At 34.7% G+C, this 15,102-nt stretch overlaps 1 protein-coding gene across 14 annotated transcripts in view; it reads left to right on the top strand.

Moving 5' to 3' along the window:
- The window catches only part of PEAK1 (pseudopodium enriched atypical kinase 1), a 197,749-nt gene that overhangs the window by 116,369 nt on the left and 66,278 nt on the right, over positions 1–15,102 (top strand). For 10 of the 14 annotated variants that reach the window (XM_072950953.1, XM_072950948.1, XM_072950947.1 and 7 more), the window contains one exon: positions 8,535–8,579. The exons of 3 other annotated variants lie outside the window; for them this stretch is intronic. The gene's annotated coding sequence lies outside the window, so the exon portion shown is untranslated. Of the gene's footprint in view, positions 1–7,792; positions 7,817–8,534; positions 8,580–15,102 lie in introns of those variants that run through there. One more of the 14 variants, XM_072950955.1, reaches the window with a different exon arrangement.

The raw sequence follows: 15,102 nt of genomic DNA, 5'->3' as shown, positions 1-15,102 counted from the left end.
CACTTATTTAGTTACTAATCTTTCCAGGCAGAGTCTTTGATTTGGCCCACAAGTACTGCAGCTTACCATAGAAGTATTTTTATTTGCTGCCAAAATCGGTCACAAAACTTAGTCATTTTGAACACAAGCATTTAGGCTATATTGTTGGTTTGTTGTTGTTTTTTTAATTCCCTTTCCTCACTCACATTAGCTGGTTTCCTTATCTTGGGCATGAAATGTTTGCCCAGTTAGGTGCTTCATAACAGAGGTTCTTTGCAACAGCGCATGTGTTCCAGGATAACCCATTAGCTGTGTTATATAATTGGAACTCTAGGTTGGGGTATTCATGTGAAAGAAGATATTCTCTCAGTACCCCTGGGCTTAGCAATATAGATCTGCACTATCATTTGTCTCACTTCAGAGCTAATTGAAATCAGCCAGCCTATTTCAGAATATCTACACATATTACCAACCATCTGGCTCCTCACAAATGATGAAGACATTTAATATAAAACCTGGTTAATGCACTAGACTTTCACCTCTAAAGAACACATCTTGCCTAGGACTCACATAGTCTTACTTTAGTATTGGTCTGCAGTAGAGGGCGGTCATTTGGGTCCCTGAACTCATAACAATTTGATGTAATCCCTCCCAGGTGACTGACCATGTCATAGACATTCAGAATGATCTTTGCTGGACTCATTCACAACTGCAGTGACAGAGCAGAAGGTTTATGTGTAACCGTCGGAGCAAGAATATCTAGAGTACATTAAATTTGGGTAAAGGGCATATGTGACTTTTTCATTTAGTAACTCAACTTAATTTTTTCTGATTATGAAAGTGATAAATGTTGAGAGAAATATGCTGATAGAAAATTTGGAATATATACATTTCATTTAACACTTTGTTACTTAGTAGTCTTTTAGTCTTTTTAATTAGGTTTATGTGCATTGTTTTTAGCAAAACTGAGATTCTTGTATATGTAGTATTTTATTCTTCTTTTTAAACCTAGTTATGTTTTATGAACATTTTTCAGTGTCATTAAGTAACCATCTCTGTTTCATTAACTGTATAGTGTTCTGTCATGTTGCTGTACTGTCTTTAAGTTACCAATCCCCTGTTATGGAACATTTACATTGTCTCTCATTTCCCTGTCATAAAGAACACTGTACTGAACATCCTGTAGAAGATTATTTATGCATATAGATTAATCAGTGAGCATAGCATTCCTTTAGATGAATTCTTAGAAATTAATTGTAAGATCAAAATGCATGTAAGTATTTAATGTGCTTTTTTTTGTTTTTATCTTTGTTTCTTTGTATGTTTGATGATGTTTCATATGTCTTTTCACCCTTGAAAAAACTTACACATTTTTTGTACTCTCCTTAGTAGTATATAGAATATCCCACAGCCTAACCAATATGGTTTTTTTCTTTTACACATTTTAGAGTAATTTGATAGATGATTTCTTAGTACCCTGGTTCCTTAGTGTTGTTTTAATTTGGATTTCTGTAAATTTTAGTGAGAGTAGCATATTGACAACACCATAATTATTTTTGCTGAAATGTCTCAGATAAATTTCTCTAGTCATACATAAATAAAAGGGAAGTGTTCTCTATTCAAGGAACACATTCTAGGTGGTAATAAGCAACAAGATTACAAGTTTTAAAAGGTATTACTTTTGTTCTGCTATGTTGAAGCTTCTGAGCAAAAGTTATAATTTTTAAATCAAACAAATCTCAATGCATAGTGTATTTTTGTTAATCAACTCTTTAAAACTAAACAAATTTTACTAAGATCTTTGTCATCTTTTACCAAATTTCTCATAAAGAAATTTCTTTTCACTAAAAAGCACTACTTTTACCCTTTTCCTACTAATCATGGCCATCTTTTCTGTGTATCCCTCCCACCTTTTGTTTTAAAAAAACCCAAATATATTTTGCTTTTGTCAACTTAAATTCCTAGCATCTGTGATATGTTTATTGTTTTGTAGAAGGGGGAGGAGTGTTGATGTCTATACTCTATACTCAATATGTAAGAAAAAATTTGCATGTAAGTCAAAATTGTGACAATTATAATAGCATTAAAGTATTGCTTATTAATAAATGAACTTTAGTTTGTTATATTATACTATAAAATTATAGTAGACTCACTGAATTCAGACTCTTAATTAGTTAATGAGAGTAAAGTTCTTTGAAGATGAAGAGTACTTTCTAAGTGCTATGTATTGTTCTAGTTGGAGTTGTATTCTTTATGGTAGTGATGACTTGAAAGTCACTTTAATTTTCACAGTATCTCAATCAAAAGGAGGTTTCAGTCCTTTTCAGTCTTCAGTTCCAAGTCTTTGGTTATGCAGGTATTGATGAGACTGTAGCGTGGATAGTCCTGTATCTGGGCTTGCATCGGTGGCAGCTTTACACCCTACCCGTAAGTAGGTTTGGAAAAACAGGTTGGTTTTCACTTCCCGCCATTATAGGTATATCCTGGTAGAAGGACAGCTACAGTGTGGTGTCTGATTCCAGACCCCATGTAACTACAGTCTGTCATTATCTGTTGCTCGCCAGATGAACCAGGCTTGTATGTCTAAAGAATAATTTTACTGATTTGCTTTTATAATAGTCCTCTCTATTAAATAAATAATGAAAGGGACACTCCCTCCCTATTAACAGGAGAATTTTATCTTTTTGTGATAATTCAGGTTATTGATGAATTTCAGGGTCATCAGTTGGTCATATGCTACATCATCTCATTTCCATACCTTCCTTTCTATTCCCTCTGCCAGTAGCCTAGTTGAGACCTCATTACTTCCCACCTGCACCACTGGAACTGCCACCTTATTGCTGTCTCCAGCTCCAGTCATACTCCATATTGCAGTTTTAAACAGTACAGATAATTAGTCTTAAGCTAAAATAGAGATCAGAGTATATCATGCATCTGCCTAAAATGTATATTTTTTTGGCCATAGTCCTAGACATAGCTGGCATTCAGCAATTTACATGATTTAATTATTAAAATAATGCTTAACATTTCAGCATTATTTCCCACCTCAGTGCATCTCACTGTTCATATGCTTTCTTACTATATACCTTTCCTTAAATAGCTTAGAATGTCTTACAATTCTTTCTCCATACCACTCTCAGAAATAACCCATATTCACTTGGGAGAGGGAGACAAGGAGTTAAGTCCCTTTCAGCCAGGACTAAATGCATTCTGTTCAATATGAAATGGATGTCAGTGGTGCAGACACAGAAAAACCTGTAGCGTTTCTAGTCTGGTGTACCAGAAAAGAGAAACTGGGAATGCTGATGAGAGTGTGGCTTACAAGGGAAAGAACTAGGCAGGAGATCTCCAGAATTTGACAGCCTACATCTATGACTGATCTTTGAACCATACATGCCTAGAATAGACTCAGACCAGCCCAACTGAAAACAGAAGCTCTCTTGCACAAGAAGAAAAATTTATAGTTAGAGACTAGCCAAAAAAAAAAAAAAGAAGAAGAAGAAGAGAAAGAAAAGAAAGATCTGCTAAAACAAAGGAGACATTGTTCACTAGAGAAAAATAACAGAATCCAGAGTCTCCACAACTCAAGATATAATCCAAAATTATTGATATACAGAGAACCAAGAAAATGAAACACATTCTCAACTGAAAAGATAATCTTTTGGGGGGAGAGTATAGCTCAGGTGGTAGAGCACATGCTTAGTATACACAGGGTCCTGAGTTCAATCCCCAGTACCTCCTCTAAAACTAAGCAAGTAAGTAAACCTAAACCTAACCCCCCAAAACAAAACAACATAAAATAATTTATTTTAAAAAGAAAGAAAAGATAATCTTTTGTTTCCAGCCTCAAGATGAATCAGGTTTTGGAATTAACCTACAGGAGTTTCAAAACAGCTGTTATAAGTATTATCAATGAAGTAAAGCAAAGCATGCTTTCAATGCATGAAAATCTCATCAGAGAAATGCAAAGTCTTGGCAGTGAAATAGAAATGAAAAAAGACCAAATGGAACTTCTAGAACTGGAAAATACTATTTCTGAAATGAAAAACTCACTGGATGGACTTAACAGCTGAGTGGACATGACGGAGGAGAGAGTAAGTGGTTTCAAATATTATTCAATATATATTCAAATATTCAAATATTAATATTATTTGAATATATATTCAATATATTCAAATATTCAAATATTAATATTATTTATCCAAGAGAAAAAAAGAAATATTGGAGGAAAATGAACAAAGCCTCAAAGGTCTGTTAGATGGTATTTAGTAGTTGGCTTCTCATTAGAAACCATCAAAGACAGAAAAGAGTAGGATAGCATCTTGAAAGTGCTGGAGAAAAATGAACTGTCAATCTAGAATTCTATACCCAGTAAATATATTATTCCAGAATGAAGGCTGGATTTATCATGATGATCATTTTGCAATATATACAATATTCAAATATCAAATTACATAGTATACCTAAAACTAATGTCAATTATGTATCAGTTAAAAAAAAGAATGAAGACAGACAACATTTTCAGATAAAAGAAAACAGGGATAATTTGCTCCCAAGAGACCTGCAACAAAATAAACGATGAAGAAGTTCTTTAGGTTGGAGATAAATAATTCTAGATGGAAACTTGAATATTCAGTAAAGAATAAAAAACATCAGACATTCTAAATATCTGGAAAATGTTTGATTTCTTTAAAATCCTGGAATTCTTTATCTGTAAATCTTAGGATGCTACTTCTCATTTTCTGTGTTTCTGTGTTTTACATTTTATTTGTATATTTCAACTCCTCAACTAGGCTAATTTGGAGGGGGAGAGGGCAGGGGTCTCTTGGATTCCCCAAAGTCTGACTTTGCATATTTCATTATTTATTTTCTTTTCTCTAAAGCAGTGGTTAGAACAACATTGCATTTAATGAAGTGTCCCAGTTAATTGTATTTCAGTCTTTTCTGACTGTAAATGTATTGCTTTGGAAATACATTCAGCATAGGAAATTGTGATCTCTCAAAATTTACTTTATCCAACAAAATAATTTCCTTTTTTTTCATATTCTTAACCTATGTGTTACTTTAAAAAGTTTCTCATTTGATAAATGAAAAAAAATTATTTTTGCTTACACTAAACTCTAGGAGATATTACATGAATCCTATGCATGGGAGGTTGGGCATAATAAACAACTCAAATAAATCCTTGGGGTTTTGCAAAAAAGCTAGGAATATTCTTGGATTAGATGTTTCTCTTACTGCTTTTTATAAAAAGTCAGATGTTAAGTCTAAATTCATTGATGACCTTTTCACAGGACTTTGAGGATAACACTGTCCTACTTTGTTGCTTACGGATGATCTACACACAAGTGTAGAGTGTAGCAAAGGGACCAGATAACTAAAGTATCCTTTGTTTGGGCTCTGCTGAAGAGTAGCCAGGAGACTTTTAGAATAAACTGGATTTCATCAATTTTATGAGATTCTCTCATGAGTCTCAGATATGCCTGTATCCTGTATTATTGGATCCAAGGGAGAGTGATACACTTTAGGTGATGGAATTGTATAAATGGCAAAATTGATATTTTTTTAATGTTTGGGAGCCTAATTTATCTCTTTGCCCAAACTTAGGGCTATTTCACTTCCCTATGGAAAGTATCTGAAGGCAAGACCAGTTTTTAATTTTCTCAAAAGGAGCTTTGAATCCAAAGTACTTGAACAAATAATCATCTGTTCTATCCACATACACAGTTCCATACCACAAATACAAGAAAGAATGTTGAATCTGAAGGTGTTATGAAAAGCAGGAGAAGTAAGGAAAAGGGAATCTTAAGAGACTGAAAAGCCTGGGCAAGTCCAGCTCAACCACTTGGTAGCTCTATCCTTGGAGGGATGTTCACTTTCCCTGAACCTGTTTCTTCAGCTATAAAAATGAAAATGCGAGTTCTTTCTCTGTATGTTTGTTTTGAAAATTCAGTGGTTATATGTTTTAGATGTGGTTCTTCTGCACATCCATTAATTATTAGTTCCTTTCCCCTTATTCAATTGTAAGAAAACAGGGATATGAGTCTTATAAAAGGTATATAATCCCACTAGGATGAGGTACTCAATAAATATTAATGAATAAATGCTTTATGAAGGAAACATCATGTTTTACATTATTTTTAATAATTACCAATTTTTAATATAAATTGTGATTGAATATGTTTACAGTAGTTCTTACTGAATAATGATTACAGCAATAAGTTATTATATTATTTTGCTTGACATTTGTACGCTGAGACGAGTAGTTTTGCTGTTATTAAATCAACATCATTTAGCCAAAATTGAACTCAACCCCATGGTGTCTTAGTGGAGCCATGGAATCTGCACTGCACAGAATTTCATCCATATTTAATGTTATACAGTACATTAAGCCATAGTATTCCTTTATTTGTGTGACATTCTTAAAACTTTGCTGCAAGGTCATTTTAAAAAAAACTATTGATTTGAAACATTTAAAAAATAAATTAGCTTCCATGCCTTGAGAAGCAATACACTGTAGCACAGGGGTCAGCAGACTTCTTGTATCAGGGCCAGGTCATAAATAAATTAAGCTTTACTGCCCAGTCTCTGTTCCAACTGCTCAGCTCTGTCTTTGTATCAGGAAAACAGCTGTAAACAATATATAAATGATGGGTATGCCTGTGTTCCAGTAAAATTTTATTTACAAAAAACAGGTGGCAGACCAGATTTGACCTGTGGGCCGTAGTTTGGTAATCCTTACTGTTACAAAATAGCACAGATCTGGACGTAGAAAACCCAGGACGTAATCCATCTCTGACATGAACTGACTGAGCATTGGTAACAAACCGAATCATTTAACTTCCTTGTGAATTTCTCTTTCTTTATTAGTAAAATTAAAAGGTGGGACTATGGTGATCTGTCTTATCTTAAATTTTATCTTAGGTCATCAAAAGTTTCCTGGTATGTAAGTCACCTTTTCCTGAAGGATAAAGAAATAACCTAATGTATAATCTGTATTTAAAACAAATTATACACATACTGCTTCTTCCCTTTGGGAACTTTGAGATCTAAAAGAATTTCAACCTTACAGTCTATGAGAACAAACCAATGACTTCTACATCGATGTATTTCCAATAACTTGAGTGATCAAAACTTTAATGTTCATTTCTTATGTATGTGGAAACTATGAGTTGCATGTAGATTTTATAAAAATAATTGTATTACATTGCTTTAGTGTAACATAAAGAGTAATAAACAGCTAACTTTTTTAAACCACTGAATAGCACTTAGCACTTGTCCTATTTGATACGTATAACAATCAGTAGTTGCCAATTTTAACCCCCATTTTACAGATAAGAAAACTAAAGTTCAGAGACATAGAAAACTGGCCCAAGAACACATAGCTAGGACAAGTGTCAGAGCTGACATTGAACCCAGTGCCTTAGTTTCCTATTACGGCTCTAAGAAATCACAATGGACTCAGTGGTTTAAAACAACATAAATTTATTATCTTAAAGTTCTGGAGATCAGAAATCTGAAATTAGGCTCAGTGGGTTAGAATCCAGTTTTTGGCAAGGTTGCATTCCTTCTACGGGAGAGTTCTTTTGCTTGCCTTTTCCACCCTCTAGAGGCTTGCCTGCGTTCTTTGTCTTATGGCCCATTTCCATCCTCAAAGCCAACACTGGCTGCTCAAGTTTTGGTCTTACCACATCACTCAAACTCTAACCATTTTACCTCCTCCTTCACTTTTAAGGATATTTGTCATTACTTTGGTCTCACCCAGATATAATCCTGGATAATCTCTTCTCAGGATTCTAACATAATCACATCTGCAAGGTCCCTTTTGCTATATAAGGTAACATTTTTGCAGGTTCTATGGATTAAAGTGTGTACATTTTTGCAGGGTCATTATTTTGCCTACCACATCCAGTGAAGAAAAAATTTTTTTAAAGATTCTACTTTATTCTCTCAGTATCTCATAGAAAGGGGGATTAGTTCTTGTCATCCCATTGGGCAGATAAAGGATCCTGTAGCAGAAGTAATGTGTGACTTTGCCGAAGTTTTATAACTAGCCAGGGGCGGGGGGGGGGTGTCTTTTAAGTCCCAATACAGAAAGCTTTCTACTGGATCATATTTCCATAACACTTTTATCAGTATTAGCCATTTGATGCTAATATAGGTAAATTGCTTTCATGTCTCTAGATAATCAAACTTGAATTCAACCCAAATTAGACTTGATTCAGTGCCCTTGCCATCTGTTAGCCTATTTGATATTTTCTGGTTAAAAAAAAGAAAAAAGAAAAAAAAGGTGGAGGGGGAAATTTTCCTAAAGGATAAAGAAATAAGCTAAGGATAAAAATGAATGCAAAGGTTTGACTTTAATCACATACTTTGAAAATCTCTCTTTGATGGTGTTTAGACTCAATGGTTGAGGGTATATAGAAATCTTGAATTTTCTATATCATCTCTTATGTGTCACAAACAAATTATTAAATCTTATACTAAAAAGAGAGAAATGGAAGTTCTTAGAATAAACTATTTTAATATGGTTTCAATTTGTTTTCTTTTTATAGAACTTTATTCAACACGTATATCCTGTCTTTCCATTATGCCAGCAAGTAAGTAGTTGAATCTGTACCGTAAATTTACATTCTAGTCGGTAGATACTAAACTCTTTACTTCTTTTCTTTTTTTTTTTTAATTGAAGTATAGTCAGTTACAATGTATCAATTTCTGGTATACAGCACAGTGTCTCAGTCATGCATATACATACATATATTCATTCTCATATTCTTTTTCATTAAAGGTTATAGTTTGTAGTTCTCAAAGTAGAAGTCTTTCGCCTCCTTGGTCAGATTTATTCCTAAGTATTTTATTATTTTGGATGTGATTTTAAAAAGGATTGTTTCTTTACCCTCTTATCCTGCTAATTCATTGTTACTGTAAAGAAATGCAACTGATTTTTGTATGTTAATCTTGTATCCTGCTACCTTGCTGAATTCTTTTATCAGCTCTAGTAGTTTTTGTGCTGAATTTTTAGAGTTTTCTATATATAGTATCATGTCATCTGCATATAGTGACAATTTTACCTCCTCTTCCAATTTGGATCCCTTTTATTTATTTTTCTTGCCTGATTACTATGGCTAGGACTTCCAAGGCTATGTTGAATAGAAGTGATGAGAGTGGACATCCTTGTCTTTTTGCAGATTTTAGTAGGAAGACTTTCCGTTTTTCACCACTGAGTATTACGGTAGCTGTTGGTTTGTCATAAATAGCTTTTATTATGTTGAGATATGTTCTCTCTATACCCACTTTGGTAAGAAGTTTTTTTGTCATAAATGAATGTTGAATTTTATCAAATGCTTTTTCTGAATCTATTGAGATGATCATGTGATTTTTGTCCTTTCTTTTTTTGATGTGGTGTATTACATTGACTTGATTTGCATATGTTGAACCATCCTTGTGTTCCTGAGATGAATCCAACTTGATCATGGTGTATTTTGTGTGTGTGTGTTTTTTGGATTTTGTTTGCTAATATGTTGTTGAGGATTTTTGCATCTATGTTCATCAGTGATATTGGGCCTGTAATTTTCTTTTTGGTAGTGTCTTTGTCTGGTCTTGGTATCAAGGTGATGGTGGCTTCATAGAATGAGTTGGGGAGTATTCCTCCCTTTACAATCTTTTAGAAGAGTTTGAGAAGAACTAGTATGAGTTTTTCTTTGTGTGTTTGGCAGAATTCACCAGTGAAACCATCTGGTCCTGGACTTTTGTTTGGAGGGAGGTTTTTTATTGCTGATTCTATTTCATTCTTATTATCAAAAGTAGTAGCAACAGAGAAGAGATGGTTTTTTAAAAAATAGATAATTAAAGTGATACAGGAAAAATGTAGGGCAAGAGGATGGCTGTGTCCCAGGTCTCAGTTGAGTCCCTGGGATGCACCCTACCAAGTGTGAGTCCTTGGCTTTGCACAGGAAATAATTCAAGAGCAAGCCACAGTTGAATAAAAGTAGATTTATTCAGAGAGAGACATACTCCATAGGCAGAGTGCAGACTATCTCAAAAGGCAAGAGAAAGGCTGTGAGGTGTGGGGGTGAATACTTAGTTTAAAGTAAAAGTAGTTACACACTCCATAGACAGAGTGCAGGCTGTCTCACTCAGAAAGGAGAGTGGCCACGAGGAGTGGAGGTTGTTAGTTTTTATTGACTCAGTATCTTCATATGCTAACAAGTGGAAGGATTATTCCAACTACTTTGGGGAAGGGGCTGAGATTCCCAAAAATTGGGCCACGACCTACGTTTTGACCTTTTATAGTTAGCCTCAGAACTGTTATGGAACATGTGGAAGTGTCATTTACCATGCTAATGTATTACAATGAGCATATAATGAAACTCAAGGTCTACTGGAAGTCAAACCTCCTGCCATCTTGGGTCTCAAGACCTACTGGGAGTTGAATCTTCCACCATCTTGGTGTTAATTTCTGTGTCATTCCTTGAATGGCTGTGCACTGCCCCCTTCCTTCCTGTCTCAAAAGGAACCCTTTACTGAACCTATGTTTTATAGCTGCTATACATAGTGGTAATGGATGGAGTAAAGGGTGTGTGTTACTTGATAATTGCTCATGACTTGTTTTTTTAATGCCATTAATTCAGTTTTTCATCAGTAGATGAGTTCTCATAGTTAGATATTTCTGTTTTAACAAAACCAGGTATTTTCACACATTTCACACATTAGACTTTAACTGTTCCATAATCATTTTGTATTGTTTTATTTGGTTTCTGTTACTCTAAAGAGCAGTTTGATTTTTGGAGGTCATTTTCCTACCTTTTTCCCTTGGGCAGGATAGACAATATTTTTCTTCCATTCTATTGCCTAGAATTCATAGATCTTCTAGTTAATGTAAGCAATCAAACTAAGAAGACTGGAAGGAAGGATGAACACAATGTTCACAATGATTAATAATCTTCACCTTGAGAAGAAGCTGTTGACCTGGCCAATGTAAGTCCATGGAAACAATACTGAGAATGGGGATATCATTTTTCCCAGAGCTACTAGTGGCTCTGAGAGAGAGGCCAAGTCCCAAGTGGAATGGGATATGCTAAGATCAGAAACTAGGGAAGTATTTCAATGCAGCAAAGAAGGCGTGGTGGTTATCAAGGAGTATGGAATCAGCAGGATTTAATTGAACTGTGTGGGACTTTGAAGTGAGTCAGGACTGGGCTCGTATTTTGGCTTACTAATAAAAAGCTGTGTAGTACTGGGCAAGGAACTTAATCTCTTCAGTCCCTCACTTCATTTATTAAAATGTTAATTGCTGCCTCTCAAGGTTATTGTATGATTAAGGATATTACATACATAGTATTAGTTGTAGCCCAGTAAATAGGAACTAAAAGATAAAAACAGTACTTAACAGTTGGTGGGCTAAGGCATAGCAGAATTTCCTAAACATTGCATTTTTCTTACCAACTCTGTTTAAAGTCTCAGGGAAAAGAGCTGCATCCAGAGCCATGCGCCTTAGTTAGAATAGCACAGATCCATTTTCGGCCCAACCTGGTCCTGGGCGGTCCTTCTCTGAGCCTGGAGCTGAGGAGGAGCGCTGTGAGAGTCCTGAAAGGAAAATGGGAAACATGGTGCTCCTGGTTCGAGACCCACCATCATCCCTGCATGTTTTCCTCTCACACCCATGGCACCACCTAGGGCTCTCTTATGGATCCCTGTTGTTGAAGGAAGGACTCCCTTCTGTCTAGTCAATCAATCAAACAGTACGTTTTGGGAAACAAAATCTCATTTAAAATTTTTAAATTAAGAAAAGAATTATTATGTGCCTTATATAAACTGAATAATGCTATACTGATTTATCTTTGGAAAAATTTCATGGTTATAGTTAACCATTATTTTTTTAAGCATTAGAGACATGTGTGCTCTTGATTTTTTTAATCAATAGACCTTTTTTAGAGCAGTTTTAGGTTTATAGCAAAATTGAGCAGAAAGTATAGAGAGTTCCCATATACCTGCTCTCCTCACACATACACACTCTCCCCTACCATCAAGATCCCACACAAATATGGTATATGCATTGTAATCAATGAACCAACATTGACATATCATTATCAATTGATGTCCAGTGTTTATACTAGGGTTCATTATTTGTGTTGTACATTCTCTGGATTTTAACAATGCATAATGACATGTGTCCACCATTATATCATTATACAGAACTCCCCTGTGCTCCACCTTTTCATATTTCCTTTCCCCCAAACCCCTGACAACACTAATCTTTTTACTGTCTTCTCTTCATAGTTTTGCCTTTTCTGGAATATATACCAGCTGGTACTTCATATGCTATTATGAATTGTTTTCTGACTGACTTTTTTCACTTAGTGATGTGCAGTTCAGGTTATTACATATCAGTGTGGCTTAACAGCTCATTTATTTTTATCACTGAATAATATTCCATTTTAGGATGTATAACACAGCTTATCCATTCATCTGTTGAAGGACTTGTTGCTTCCAAGTTTTAACAATTATGAATAAAACCACCACAAACATTTGTGTGCATGTGTGGACAAAATTTTCAAATCTTTTGGGTAAATACCAAAGAGGACGATTGCTCAACATACATTGAGCATCTTTTCATATAATTATTTGTTAACTGCGTATCTTCTTTGATGAATTATGTATCTTTTCAGATCTTTTGCCCATTTTTTAGTTGTTTGTTTTCTTCTTGTTGTGTTTTAAGAGTTCTTTATATTTTGGATAGCAGTTCTTTCTCAGATCTATCTTTTGCAAATATTTTCTTCCATTATGTGGCTTGTCTTCTTACTTTCTTGACACTGTCTTTGACTGGACAGAAGTTTTTAATTTTAATGAAATTCAAATTATCAATTCTTTCTTTCATGGACCATGCCTTTGGTATAATATCTAAAAAGTCATCGCTAAATCCAAGGTCACTTAGATTTTTCCTATGTTACGGGAATTTTGTAGTGATGTGTTTTACATTTAAGCCTATAGTCCATTTTTGTGAAGGTAGAAAGTCTTTGTCTAGATTCGTCTCTCTCTCTCTCTCTCTTTTTTTTTTAATATAGATTTATATAGGTTTCTAGTTGTTCTAGTATCATTTGTGGAAATGACTATCATTTTCTCCATTGAAATGCCTTTGCTCCTGTGTCAAAGGTCAGTTTACTATATTTATATGGGTCTATTTCTGGGCTCTCTATTATGTTCCAGGTCTATTTGTCTGTTCTTTCACCAGTTCATCAATTTCACCATTTCACTGTCTTGATTGTTGTAGCTTTATGGCTATTGCTAAAGATGGGTCCTCTGTCAGTCCTCTGACTTTATCCTTCTTCAGAATCACGTTGGCTCTTCTGAGTTGTGCAGCTGATTTTAATTCCATAGACTATGCTATGTAGTTCAAGAATAAAACTTCATCATTGTATTCTACTTTAGCTACATCTCCAAGAAACAGTATCAATTATTTCTTCATATACTATTTTCCCCAGATTTTCATCATGCCCATATTTTGTATATATTCTAAAACCTGCTACTCAAAGAGTGGTCCCTGGCTCCAGACCTACTAAATCAGAATCTGAATTTTACAAGACATCCAGGGACTTTATAAGCACATTAAAGTTTAAGAAGTCCTACTATAAAAAACAAGTTTTATCTGACTGTGAATATAGCATAGTGGCTTCACGTTTTACAATTTGAAAGTCCCCTCACAATTTGAAAACCACATTCAGGATCTGAAAGGTTTTTGTTCATTTATTTAGAGGATCTGCTCATTTTCAACCTACTGATCATGCAAGTGAAGGACAAAAGAGAAACTGAAAAAAAAAAACCCATAATACTCAATATAAACTTGAATATTAAGAGGTGATTCTTTATGCTTGAAAGATCTTCCAGGAGGATCAGATGTGTTTCAGATCATTCTTCTTGTTATTGAAATGGTTAAATTTTTTGTTTCTTTTTGTATTTTTCCTGCTAACCAACTTTAGAGAGTTGTGACTATGTAGAATTATATTTTACAGCACCTCATCTCTGGGGTAAAGTATATTATCTTTGCCATTACAAATGCCATTAATTGTAAGAAGCATAGGGCTTGGAGTCAGATGGTCTGAGTTCTAATATTAACTCCACCACTTCCTAATTTTATACCCTTGAGCTTCAGTTACTTCATTGTAGTTGGAGATGAGTCCTATCTCATAGAGTTGTTATGAGGATTAGATGAGGTGATATTATGTAAAATTTCCAACACAGTGGCTGTAGTACATCAACAAATACTAGTTTCTTTCTTTTCCTCTACCCCTGAAAGTAGAATGAAATCCTTTCACACACTTATACTGTGATATGATTTCTTGTAACCAGCTGTGTAGACGTTAACAAATGTTTAGCATTTCTTCTCAGGGTTACATGTCCTGAGCTAGATGTATCAAGTTCAGTTAAGCAATTCAAAATTACTGTTAGTGGTTTCAGGGAACAGATTCTTAGAAAGAGGTTTCACTATAGTCTTTTCAACATTAAGACCTATATATTAACTTCAGGTTTTATGGCATAAATTGATATGCTTTTGTGTTTGAATACCAGGTTTCCCCATTTCCAGACATCATCTTTTTTTCGTGAAGAAATGATCAGTTCTGCCTCCCTTTCGCCAAGCAAGGCTCTTTTTAGTGTTGAAAATACTGCATGAAGTCTAGCATATTCAAGATACTGTCTTTTCATTGTTTTGTTTTGGGAAAAGCTAATTCAGAGTCTGTTTTTACATTACTATATTCATGGCACCTTTCCAAGGAATTCCAGGCACCTTGGAGGTGGCTTGCCATGTAGCCAGAGGCATAAATGACTAATTCAGATCATTTCTTAAAGACAGGAGAAGTAGAATCCCTAACCCTGCGTTAGCTGTCATCCTTAGACCACACCAGCTCCCTTCGTGTATCTGACTCATCTACTTTTTGTCAAATTTGGTATTTATTTTAGACTCTGATATTGTTCCACATTAAGCTAAGCTTTACTATTAATGCAGTCTGCTAGTGAGAGCTACCTGTAAAATGAAAGTGGGTGCTATGCACTTTACCGTGTAGCTTCACATTAAGCTAATCATACCCTCTGTGTTCAAGGAGCATTGTGTTTTCTGTCTTTTTGCCT

The sequence above is a fragment of the Vicugna pacos genome, chromosome 27 (genome assembly GCF_048564905.1).
Source record: "Vicugna pacos chromosome 27, VicPac4, whole genome shotgun sequence".
Classification (NCBI taxonomy): Eukaryota; Metazoa; Chordata; class Mammalia; order Artiodactyla; family Camelidae; genus Vicugna; species Vicugna pacos.
This window is presented reverse-complemented; position numbering and strand designations above follow the sequence as displayed.